Here is an 11930-nt window from a genome sequence, read left to right on the forward strand (position 1 = left end):
TTGTGATAAGGTAATTTGTAACAGGTAACAAGTAATAAAAGTAAATACGGTGCAGCAAGATGGCCCAATCCTTTTTGTAGCAAAGGACAAGCCTAGACAAACTCTTATATAAAGGAAAGAGCCCCCGAGGACACATGGGAATTATCGTCAAGCTAGTTTTCATCACGTTCATATGATTCACGTTCGGTACTTTGATAATTTGATATGTGGGTGGACCGGTGCTTGGATAGTGCCCTTACTTGGACAAGCATCCCACTTATGATTAACCCCTATTGCAAGCATCCGCAACTACAACAGAAGTATTAAGGTAAATCTAACCATAGCATGAAACAGATGGATCCAAATCTGCCCCTTACGAAGCAACGCATAAACTAGGGTTTAAGCTTCTGTCACTCTAGCAACCCATCATCTACTTATTACTTCCCAATGACTTCCTATAGGCCCAAACAATGGTGAAGTGTCATGTTGTCGACGTTCACATGACACCACTAGAGGAAAGACAACATACATCTCATCAAAATATCGAACGAATACCAAATTCACATGACTACTTATAGCAAGACTTCTCCCATGTCCTCAGCAACAAACGTAACTACTCAAAAATCATATTCATGTTCATAATCAGAGGGGTATTTATATGCATAATGGATCTGAACATATGATCTTCCACCAAGTAAACCAACTAGCATCAACTACAAGGAGTAATCAACACTACTAGCAACCCACAGGTACCAAACTGAGGCTTTGGGACAAAGATTGGATACAAGAGATGAACTAGGGTTTGAGATGAGATGGTGTTGGTGAAGATGTTGATGGAGATTGACCCCCTCCCGATGAGAGGATCGCTGGTGATGATTTCCCCCTCCCGGAGGGAAGTTTCCCCGGCAGAACAGCTCCGTCGGAGCCCTAGATTAGTTCTGCCAAGGTTCCGCCTCGTGGCGGTGGAGTTTCGTCCCGTGAGCTTGCTTATGATTTTTTCTTGACGAAAGACTCCATATAGCCAAAGATGGGCATCAGAGGGCCACCAGGGGGCCCACGAGGCAGGGCGGCGCGCCAAGGGGGGTAGGGCGCGCCCCCACCCTCGTGGACGGTGGGTGGCCCCCCTCTGGTACTTCTTTCGCTCAATATTTTTTATATATTCTGAAATGTGCTCCCGTGAAGTTTCAGGACTTTTGGAGATGTGCAGGATAGGTCTCTAATATTTGCTCCTTTTCCAACCCAGAATTCCAACTGTCGGAATTCTCCCTCTTCATGTAAACCTTGTAAAATAAGAGAGAACAGGCATAAGTATTGTGATATAATGTGTAATAACATCCCATAATGCAATAAATATTAATATATAAGCATGATGCAAAATGGACGTATCAACTCCCCCAAGCTTAAACCTCGCTTGTCCTCAAGCGAAAGCCGAAATCAAAAAATATGTCCACATGTTTAGAGATAGAGGTGTTAAAATAAAATACGGACATGAGGGCATCATGATCATTATTTGTGACGCCCCCGATTTGATCGTACACTAATCATACACGCAAACGTGTACGATCAAGGTCAGGGACTCACGGGAAGATATCACAACACAACTCTACAAATAAAATAAGTCATACAAGCATCATATTACAAGCCAGGGGCCTCGAAGGCTCGAATACAAGAGCTCGATCATAGACGAGTCAGCGGAAGCAACAATATCTGAGTACAGACATAAGTTAAACAAGTGTGCCTTAAGAAGGCTAGCACAAACTGGGATACAGATCGAAAGAGGCGCAGGCCTCCTGCCTGGGATCCTCCTAAACTACTCCTGGTCGCCGTCAGCGGGCTGCACGTAGTAGTAGGCACCTCCCGAGTAGTAGTAGTCGTCGTCGACGGTGGCGTCTGGAACCTGAGCTCCAACATCTGGTTGTGACAACCAGGTAGAAGGGATAGAAGGAAAAGAAGGGGAAGCAACCGTGAGTACTCATCCAAAGTACTCGCAAGCAAGGAGCTACACTACATATGCATGGGTATATGTGTAAAGGCCATATCGGTGGACTGAACTGCAGAACGCCAGAATAAGAGGGGGATAGCTAATCCTGTCGAAGACTACGCTTCTGGCAGCCTCCGTCTTGCAGCATGTAGAAGAGAGTAGACTGAAGTCCTCCAAGTAGCATCGCATAGCATAACCCTAACCGATGATCCTCCCCTCGTCGCCCTGTGAGAGAGCGACCACCGGTTGTATCTGGCACTTGAAAGCGTGTGTTTTATTAAGTATCTAATTCTAGTTGTCATAAGGTCAAGGTACAACTCCAAGTCGTCCTGTTACCGAAGATCACGGCTATTCGAATAGATTAACTTCCCTGCAGGGGTGCACCACATATCCCAACACGCTCGATCCCATTTGGCCGGACACACTTTCCTGGGTCATGCCCGGCCTCGGAAGATCAACACGTCGCAGCCCTATCTAGGCACAACAGAGAGGTTAGCACGCCAGTCTAAATCCTATGGTGCAGGGGTCTGGGCCCATCGCCCTTTGCACACCTGCACGTTGCGAACGCGGCCGGAAGCAGAACTAGCCCCCTTAATACAAGAGCAGGCTTACGGTCCAATCCGGCGCGCGCCACTCAGTCGCTGACGTCACGAAGGCTTCGGCTGATACCACGACGTCGAGTGCCCATAACTGTCCCCGCGTAGATGGTTAGTGCGTATAAGCCAGTGGCCTGACTCAGATCAAATACCAAGATCTCGTTAAACGTGTTAAGTATCCGCGAACACCGACCAGGGCCAGGCCCACCTCTCTCCTAGGTGGTCTCAACCTGCCCTGTCGCTCCGCCAGAAAGTAACAGTCGGGGGCCATCGGGAACCCAGGCCCCCTCTACCGGGATGGAGCCACCTGCCCCTTCAGCCCCCATCTCCGAACAGTATCACAAGTAATGTAAATGTGTAAAGTATATAGTATATGCCCGTGATCACCTCCCGAAGTGATCACGGCCCAGTAGTATAGCATGGCAGACGGACAAGAGTGTAGGGCCACTGATGGAACACTAGCATCCTATACTAAGCAGTAGGATAGTAGGTAATGGTAACAACAGTAGTAGCAAGGACAGGCTATGCATCAGGATAGGAATAACGGAAAGCAGTAACATGCTACACTACTCTAATGCAAGCAGTATAGAGAGGAGTAGGCGATATCTGATGATCAAAGGGGGGGCTTGCCTGGTTGCTCTGGCAAGAGAGAGGGGTCGTCAGCACCGTAGTCGTACTGGGTAGCAGCGGCGTCGGTCTCGTAGTCTACCGGAAAAAAGTAACGGAGGGGGAACACAATAAATAACAGAGCAATCAAATTATAACATGACAAACATGGTGCTAGAGGTGATCTAACGCAGGGATAGGTGATACCGGCGAAGGGGGGAAACATCCGGGAAAGTATTCCCGGTGTTTCGCGTTTTCGGACAGATGAACCGGAGGGGGAAAGTTGCGTGTTTGCTATGCTAGGGATGTGTAGCGGACGAACGGGCTGCGTATCCGGATTCGTCTCGTCGTTCTGAGCAACTTTCATGTACAAAGTTTTTCGATCCGAGCTACGGTTTATTTTAAAATGATTTTCTAAAGTTTTATTAATTTTTGGAATTAATTATTTAATTCAACATTATCCAGAATAGTAAAAGATGACGTCAGCATGACATCATGCTGACATCAGCAGTCAACTAAGCAGTTGACTCAGTCAACTATGTGTGGGTACCGCATGTCATTGATTGTTTAGCCTAATTAGTGTTTAATTAATCTAAGTACTGTTTAATTAAACTAATTAGTTAATTAGGTTAATCTAATTATGATTAATTAGCTTAATTAATTACTTAATTAATTAATTAATTTAATTATTATTTTTTATTTAATTATTTTTATTATTTTTTTAATTCCTTTTTTTATTAAAACATTCTGGGGGCTGGGCCCCACATGTCATAGGCCCCAAGGGGCCTTAGCGGGTTCGGGCGCTAGTGGGCGCCGGGTGCGGCTGCACCCGAGCGGGCACTCGCCCGCAGAGCAGGACGAGGCCGCTGGGGCACCGAGGACGGGGCAGGCCGGCGCGGCCAGCCGGGCCACGACGGGCGGAGGCGAGGGGGGTGCGAGGAGCGGGGCCGCGGCCCTGAGCGGAGGAGGCTGGAGACGGGCGAGCAGCGGGACCGTGGCGCGTGTGTGTGCGCGCGCGATGGCGTGCCATGCGGGCAACGGTGAGGTCCAGTGGGCGAGGCGATGACCGGAGCGACGGCAACGTCAACAGAAGCAGCAGTAGGGGTTCAAGTAGTAGGGAGAAGAAAAACGAACGAAGCTCACATAGGGAGCTCATGGAGGCTCTGCGAAAGCTTAGGAGCAGCAGGGGTTCGAGTAGTCGATGACGAACGCCGGCGGCTGAAGCGGGTAGCTGAAGTCGATCTGCTTGACTTGGCGCATCCCAGCTCGTTCTTCTTCTCAATGACAATGTAGTGGACGACGACGGAGTGGCCGGACATGGCCTCACGGCGCGGGGACGACGGTGATGCTTGGCGGCGGGGCAGAGCGAGGTGCGGGAGCAGGCAAGCGGCGGCGCAACAGCTCGGCAGGCGCGGCACGGGGAGCATCGCGAGCAGGGGGCGCCAGGGGACAACGCCAGGCGGCTGCGGCCATGGGCGCGCAGGGGACGGGCGCGGGGGGGGGGGGGGGGGGGGGGGGGGGGGGGGGGGGGGGGGGGGGGGGGGGGGGGGGGAAGGGGGCGTGCGGGGACGGGCGACGGGGTCGGGCCTCTCCCCGATCCAGATGGGATCGAGAGGGAGAGGGGGCGAGGGAGTGGCGTCGTGGGGGGGAAGTGGGTGACGGGGTGGATAGGGTTTCGGGGGGGAATGAATAAGGGGAGGGGGTGGCCGGTTGGGCCTGCGCCCGAATGGGCCGGCCAACTAGGCCAGTAGGCCGTGGGAGGGGGTTCCCTCTTTTTTTTGTTTTGTTAGTTTCTTTCTTTTATTTATTTTCCTTTTCTGTTTTTAATTCATTTTAAATTATTTAGGAATTTTATAAAAATGTGTTTACTACATCATATTTATATAGGCAATATTTAGTACAAACCGAACATTTTAATTTTAATTTTTGAAAACTGTTATTATTTACCAAACTTTGAATTTGAATTTTGGACCGGTTTTGACCTAATGATAGATTAGCAACAGTAACCGAGGTGACGCGGCATGATTAGCGTGGGATTACTTGTTGGATTATTATCCGGGCGTCACATTATTATAACAGCAACACACACACACACACACACACACACACACACACACACATATATATATATATTGTCATGTGATCTCTTATGCTAAAGTAATAATTCATTCACAGTTTCAAGTATGAACCAGAAAACTTCATTGGGAACCAACAAACTATAATCTCACTCATTGAAGCAATTTCAATTTATCATAACATAGGGAAGAGTCAATATAAGAGCTTTTCAGCAAGTCCACATACTCAACCATCATTTAGTCTTTCACAATTGCTAACACTCATGCAATATTTATGGGTATGAAGTTTTAATCTGACACAGAGAAAGATAGGGGCTTATAGTTTTGCCTCCCAACCTTTTACCTCAAGGGTAATGTCAACAATAATAGTTCACGAAAACTCATATCCAATTAGCTATATATATCTGGATCTTTCCAACACATTGTGCTTGCCAAAGGATAAAATGTAAAAAAGGAAAGGTGAAGATCACCATGACTCTTATATGAAGTAATATATAAGAATAAAAGATAGGCCCTTCGCAGAGGGAAGCAGAGGTTGTCATGCGCTTTTATGGTTGGATGCACAAAATCTTAATGCGAAAGAACGTCACTTTATATTGCCACTTGTGATATGGACCGTTATTATGCAGTCCATCGCTTTTATTTCTTCCACATCACAAGATCATATAAATCTTATTTTCTCCACACTAATAAATCATACATATTTAGAGGTCAATTTTTATTGCTTGCAATGATTAAAACTTACTTGAAGGATCTTACTCAATCCATAGGTAGATATGGTGGACTCTCATGACAAAACTGGGTTTAAGGGTATTTGGAAGCACAAGTAGTATCTCTACTTGGTGCTAAGAATTTGGCTAGCATGACAGGGAAAGGCAAGCTCAACATGTTGGATGATTCATGACAATATAATTTATTTCCGATGTAAGAAAACATAACCCATTATGTTGTCTTCCTTGTCCAACCTCAACTCTTCAGCATGTCATATTTTAATGAGTGCTCACAATCATAAAAGATGTCCAAGATAGTATATTTATATGTGAAAACCTCTCTTTCTTTATTACTTCCTATTAATTGCAACGATGACCAAAACTATGTTTGTCAACTCTCAACAACTTTTATTCATCATACTCTTTATATGTGAAGTCATTACTCTCCAAAAGATCCACATGATCCCTTTATTTCTTTTTATTCTTCCTCTTTTATTTTATTCCTTCAAGATCATAGCAAGATAATCAAGTCCTTGACTCAACACTAATCTTTATTATATATAGCTCACGGACTCGATTACATAGAAGGATCATAAAGCAAAACTCAAAACTAGATCATACTAAAACTTTATTATACTAGATCAAGATATTACCAAAAGGATCAAACTAAGAAAAACGGTAAAGATAAAAGTGTGATGGTGATATGATACCGGGGCACTCCCCCAAGCTTGGCAGTTGCCAAGGGGAGTGCCCATACCCATGTGTTTATGTCTCCTTCCTTGGAGGTGGTGATGATGGAGTTGTTGATGATGTAGGCTTGTCGTCCATCTTCCAAGGCATAGGCTCACCATCATAGAAGGATGATCGAGTCTCCAGGATCCTCAAATCTGCAACCAAACTCATCCTCTTGAATCTATATTCATACTCATAGTTTTGGTTTTGCAGGTCATAGATCTGGGCTTGGAGGCGCTCAATTTTCTCGTGAAGCTTGAAGATGGCCTCCCCAATGTTCTTGTCATCCAACTTGTGGTTGTTGGTGAACTCCACTATCATTATGTGATTGGAGTCGAGTCCACGCTCCACCATCTCCTGGCACTTGAAGACTTGTTGCTCCATTGCTTCGAGTCTTGTCTCCACGCTTCCGGTCCTCCTTGGTCCCTCAACATCGCGGATGTGCAGCAACCCCTCACGCATCTCAATGGTTTGAGGATGTTGCAACACCTCCGCAAGGTAAGGGTTGATGACCTTCTCGAAGAACTTTCCTTGGGGGCACTTGAAGAATCCATGGCGATCTAGATCTGCCAGAAAAACAGCTCGAAACAAAGACAGAGGATATTTGTGTAATAGGGTGGTCAAAACCTTCGGAAGATTATATAATGAATTTTTACCGACCAAAAGAAGTATCGTGCAAGAAAACGGAGTCCAGAGAGCACACGAGGTGCCCACGAGGCAGGGGGCGCTCCCAGGGGGTAGGGCGCACCCTCCACCCTCGTGGAAGCCTCGTGTCCTTCCCGGACTACTTCTTATTTTCCTATTTTCTTAAACATTCCAAAACGGAGAAAAAATGCCATTAGAACTGTTTTGGAGTCGGTTTACTTACCGTACCATGTACCTATTCCTTTTCGGAGTCTGAAACGTTCTGGAAAGTGTCCCTTATGTATTCCTCCGGGGTTACGGTTTCGATAACATTAGTTTCAACATTTATGGGATTACCTGAGATATAATGTTTGATTCTTTGACCGTTCACCACCCTCGGATTTGTGCCTTCGAAGTTGTTGATTTTTATAGCACCGGAACGATAGACCTCCTCGATGACGTAAGGACCTTCCCATTTAGAGAGGAGTTTGCCTGCAAAAAATCTTAAACGAGAGTTGTATAACAATACATAATCACCTACATTAAACTCACATTTTTGTATCCTTTTGTCATGCCATCTTTTAACCTTTTCTTTAAATAGTTTGGCATTCTCATAAGCTTGGGCTCTCCATTCATCAAGTGAGGTAATGTCAAAAAGCCTCTTTTCACCGACAAGTTTGAAATCATAATTGAGCTCTTTAATGGCCCAATATGCCTTACGTTCTAGTTCAAGAGGTAAGTGACATGCCTTTCCATAAACCATTTTATATGGAGACATACCCATAGAATTTTTGTATGCAGTTATATAGGCCCATAATGAAGGAAATATGCCCTAGAGGCAATAATAAAGTTATTATTTATTTCCTTATATCATGATAAATGTTTATTATTCATGCTAGAATTGTATTAACCGGAAACATGATACATGTGTGAATACATAGACAAACAGAGTGTCACTAGTTTGCCTCTACTTAACTAGCTCGTTTATCAAAGATGGTTATGTTTCCTAACCATAGACATGAGTTGTCATTTGATTAACGGGATCACATCATTAGCCGTGGACCCAGCTGTCAGCCTCTCCACGTACAGTCCACGTCCGATGGAAGTCGTTCCTTGACCATGTTGACCAGGCCGCGCCGAGAGCACTACAGCGGTGGACGACGGTGAGGCCTAGGAAGGGGATGACGCGGAGCCGGGGAAGACGCGGCAGTGGGAGCCCGCGCGGAGAGGAGTACGAGGGTTCACTGGTTCGGCTGCGGTGTGAGGCTGCCGTCACCGCAGGGCCTGGCCAGCAGTGGGAATAGTAGGGGCGGTGAGGCCTCCGCGGCAGCACAGCCGGCCACGGGAGGCAGGAGCATGCGGCATGACCGGCGCTGCTTTGGGCGGCTGGAGCAAGAAGACCAGAGGTTGAAGAAGCACTACGGCTGTTGGATGGACATCGTACGGTCACTGGAGCTAGAATCGTTCATATTGACTAAGTTGACAAAGCCCTCTGTCCCCGTCAATTTAGTTGGCCCACAAGTCATCCTCCCACTATGGTGGGTCCCAACTAGCAGGGGGTATTCATTTTTTTGTGTGTAATAAGGAGGCACTTCCTTGTGTGCGAAGATATAGCTGGTGGGTCTGACATGTCAGCGGGGGGAACGTTTTTTCACGAAATATAGAGGCCCTTCCGGTGGGTCCCAGCTGTCAGGTGGAGGAATCATTATTTTGTGCGTACAGTCCATGGCCGATGGATGTCGTTCGTTGACCACATTGACCAGGCCGCGCCGAGAGCACCATGGCGGTGGACGACGGCGAGGCCTAGGAAGGGAACGACACGGAGCCGGGGAAGACTCGGCAATAGTTGCCCGCGCGGTGGGGAGTACAAGGGTTTATTGGTCCGGCTGCTGTCGCCGGAAAATAACAGGAGGTGTGGGTGAGTAGAGGAATGGCCTAGCCAGCAATGAAGTAGGGTGGGGCGGTGCGGCCTGTGCGGCAGCACAGCCGGCCACGGGAGGCGGGAGCAGGTAGTCCCACCGGAGCTGGTTTGGGCGCCTGGAGCAAGAAGATCAGATATTGAAGAAGCAGCACGGCCGTTGGATTAACATCCAACGGTCACTGCTGCTAGAATCGTTTGTGGACTAAGTTGACAAAGCCAAAGTACACGTCAACCTAGTAGACCCACAAGTCAGCCTCCAAATCTGTCCCAAACAGCATACAGCCCGAAATTTCTAGCCAGATTCAAATTAATTTTAAATCTAAATATACCTTAATTTAAATTCAATGAAATTTTACCCGCACAAAAACAATGAAATTTAAAATATTAAAATCCGAAAGAAAACAGTATTTCAGAACTAATTGCCTGCTTGCTGTATTTTTTCATTTTACTGTCCATTTATTATTACTTATAGCCCATTTCTTATTACTTATAGCCCATTTTCTGGGCAAAATGCATCCCTCCTCGTCTTGAAAGATTTCCAGCCCAGCAGGGCGTAGAAAAGCAAGTAGGCCTACGTTGGTTATTCTGCAAAAAAACAAAATAGCTGGCTAGCCATTTTCAGAAAGGAAAAAAACAAACTGGGCTGGTCATGTGCTAAACATATGAAATAAAAGCCACGCCTCTCGCCGGTGACCCCGTCCGAGCCCGAGAAGCCGCGCCCGCTTCCCCGAGGAACCGTCACGGCCGTGGCGGCATGCTTGCGGGGACGCCCGCAACCCCTCTTTAGCGGTGGCGAGACCAGCTCCTTCACACCCTTGCCCCTCTCTACGGCGGAGGACTTCCTCAGCGGCGCCATGGAAATCTTGGGGCGAAGGAGAGCAAGGGAAGGAGAGAGGATGGTGGCACTAGCTTGAAGATGGCCCGGGGGCTTCCACCCCGGGCCTCATTTATAGGGTGAGGAAGGCCAACCATCGCTTGGTCATGGCCATGATGGCCGCGTCGCCCGCGTCGGGGAGTCGTCTAATCACATGGTTACCAAGGTTGCCTGGGGAGTGGAGTCGCCACGTCCCATCCAACCGTCATGCGCCAGCCTGGACCGCAGCCTTTGGGGCCCGCGGCGCTTCGTCCTCAACTAGGCTTCGCCCAGAAGCCAACTCCGCGCGCGCCTTGGGCCCGGGGGCTACTGTCGGCGTACTGGGAACCAGGGTACCCAGACTTGCCTGTTTGCGGCCCACGTCACGTTCCTGGTATGGCCCGATAGGGCCCAGTTGATCGACCATCTGCTCAAGACCCTCGCGAGGGGGCCAGCCCTCATGAGGAGAACGACCAAGACCTCCTTAGGGAGCGGCCTCACCTAGGCTGCTCCGGAGGGGCGACCAAGACCTCTCCCTAGAGTGGCCTCGGCTAGGCTGCTTCGGGAGGGCGGAGATCTCAAGGGAAGGGTTGCTTCAGGAGGAGGCAGTGACGCAAGCCATGACGAACCGTGCCAGCGGGCGCTAGTGCGCGCCAGCGGGCGCAGTTTCCATATTGGTGCAAAGGAGACCACACAGGCGCAGGTTCTCGAGGGGCGAGACAAAGGTTTCCCCTTTGGTGCAACAAGACCGAAGACCGCAAGGACGGTAGGAAGGATGTCATCGCCGAGCCCACCACCGCGTCACCGCCTGCCCTCTTTGCAGGCGAAGACCACCTTTTGTCATGATAGGAGCGTCCTTGTGTTCCCGCTCAAATGGCCGTTGTGGGATTCCCTTCCCGCCTAAACATTTTGGGGGAACAGGACTCTGGACGCCTATATAAGTAGCTAGGGTTCCATCATAGAGGGGGATCGACCCATTGAGACTTAGACTAGAAAAGGAGCAAGAACATCCACCTCCTCACCCTTCTTGAGCTCGCCTCCTGAGCTCAGGAAACCACTGTACTTGTTCATACTCGAGCCCTCGCGAGGCCAATCCACTAAAGCAGGACGTAGGGTTTTACACCGCAAGGTGGCCTAAACCTGGGTAAACTCTTCTGTGCTCTACTTGTTTGCTTGCTTGCATTCCATTCCCACCACCAGGAGAAGAGCGAGGCGCTAGGTAGACGTGTAGTGGGAGAGATCTTCGTCACGCCCCTGTTTTCGAATCTTAAGGGTTTTGTGGAGCCTGAAATCCGACAGTCTACTTGTCTCGGACGTGATGCCTATATACATGATCATACCTAGATATTCTCATAACTATGCTCGATTCTGTCAATTGCTCAACAGTAATTTGTTCACCCACCATAGAATACTTATGCTCTTGAGAGAAGCCGCTAGTGAAACCTATGGCCCACGGGTCTCTTTCTCATCATATCAATCTCCATCACTTTACTATTGCTTTGCTTTTTTACTTTGCCTTTTACTTTTCACTTTGCATCTCTATACCAAAAATATCAAAAAATATTATTTATCATCTCTATCAGATCTCACTTTTGTAAGTGACCATGAAGGGATTGACAACCCCTAAGCGCGTTGGTTGCGTTGAGCTATTGTTTTTGTGTAGGTATGAGGGACTCGCGCGTAGCCTCCTACTAGATTGATACCTTGGTTCTTAAAAACTAAGGGAAATACTTATGCTACTTTGCTGCATCATCCTCTCCTCTTCGGGGAAATCCAACGCAGTGCTCAAGAGGTAGCATAGTGCTGTATTGCATAGTTGTTAGATGTAACATGCGAGAACGTGTAGAGATGTA

The sequence above is a fragment of the Triticum urartu genome, chromosome 2, assembly GCF_003073215.2.
Source record: "Triticum urartu cultivar G1812 chromosome 2, Tu2.1, whole genome shotgun sequence".
Classification (NCBI taxonomy): domain Eukaryota; kingdom Viridiplantae; phylum Streptophyta; class Magnoliopsida; order Poales; family Poaceae; genus Triticum; species Triticum urartu.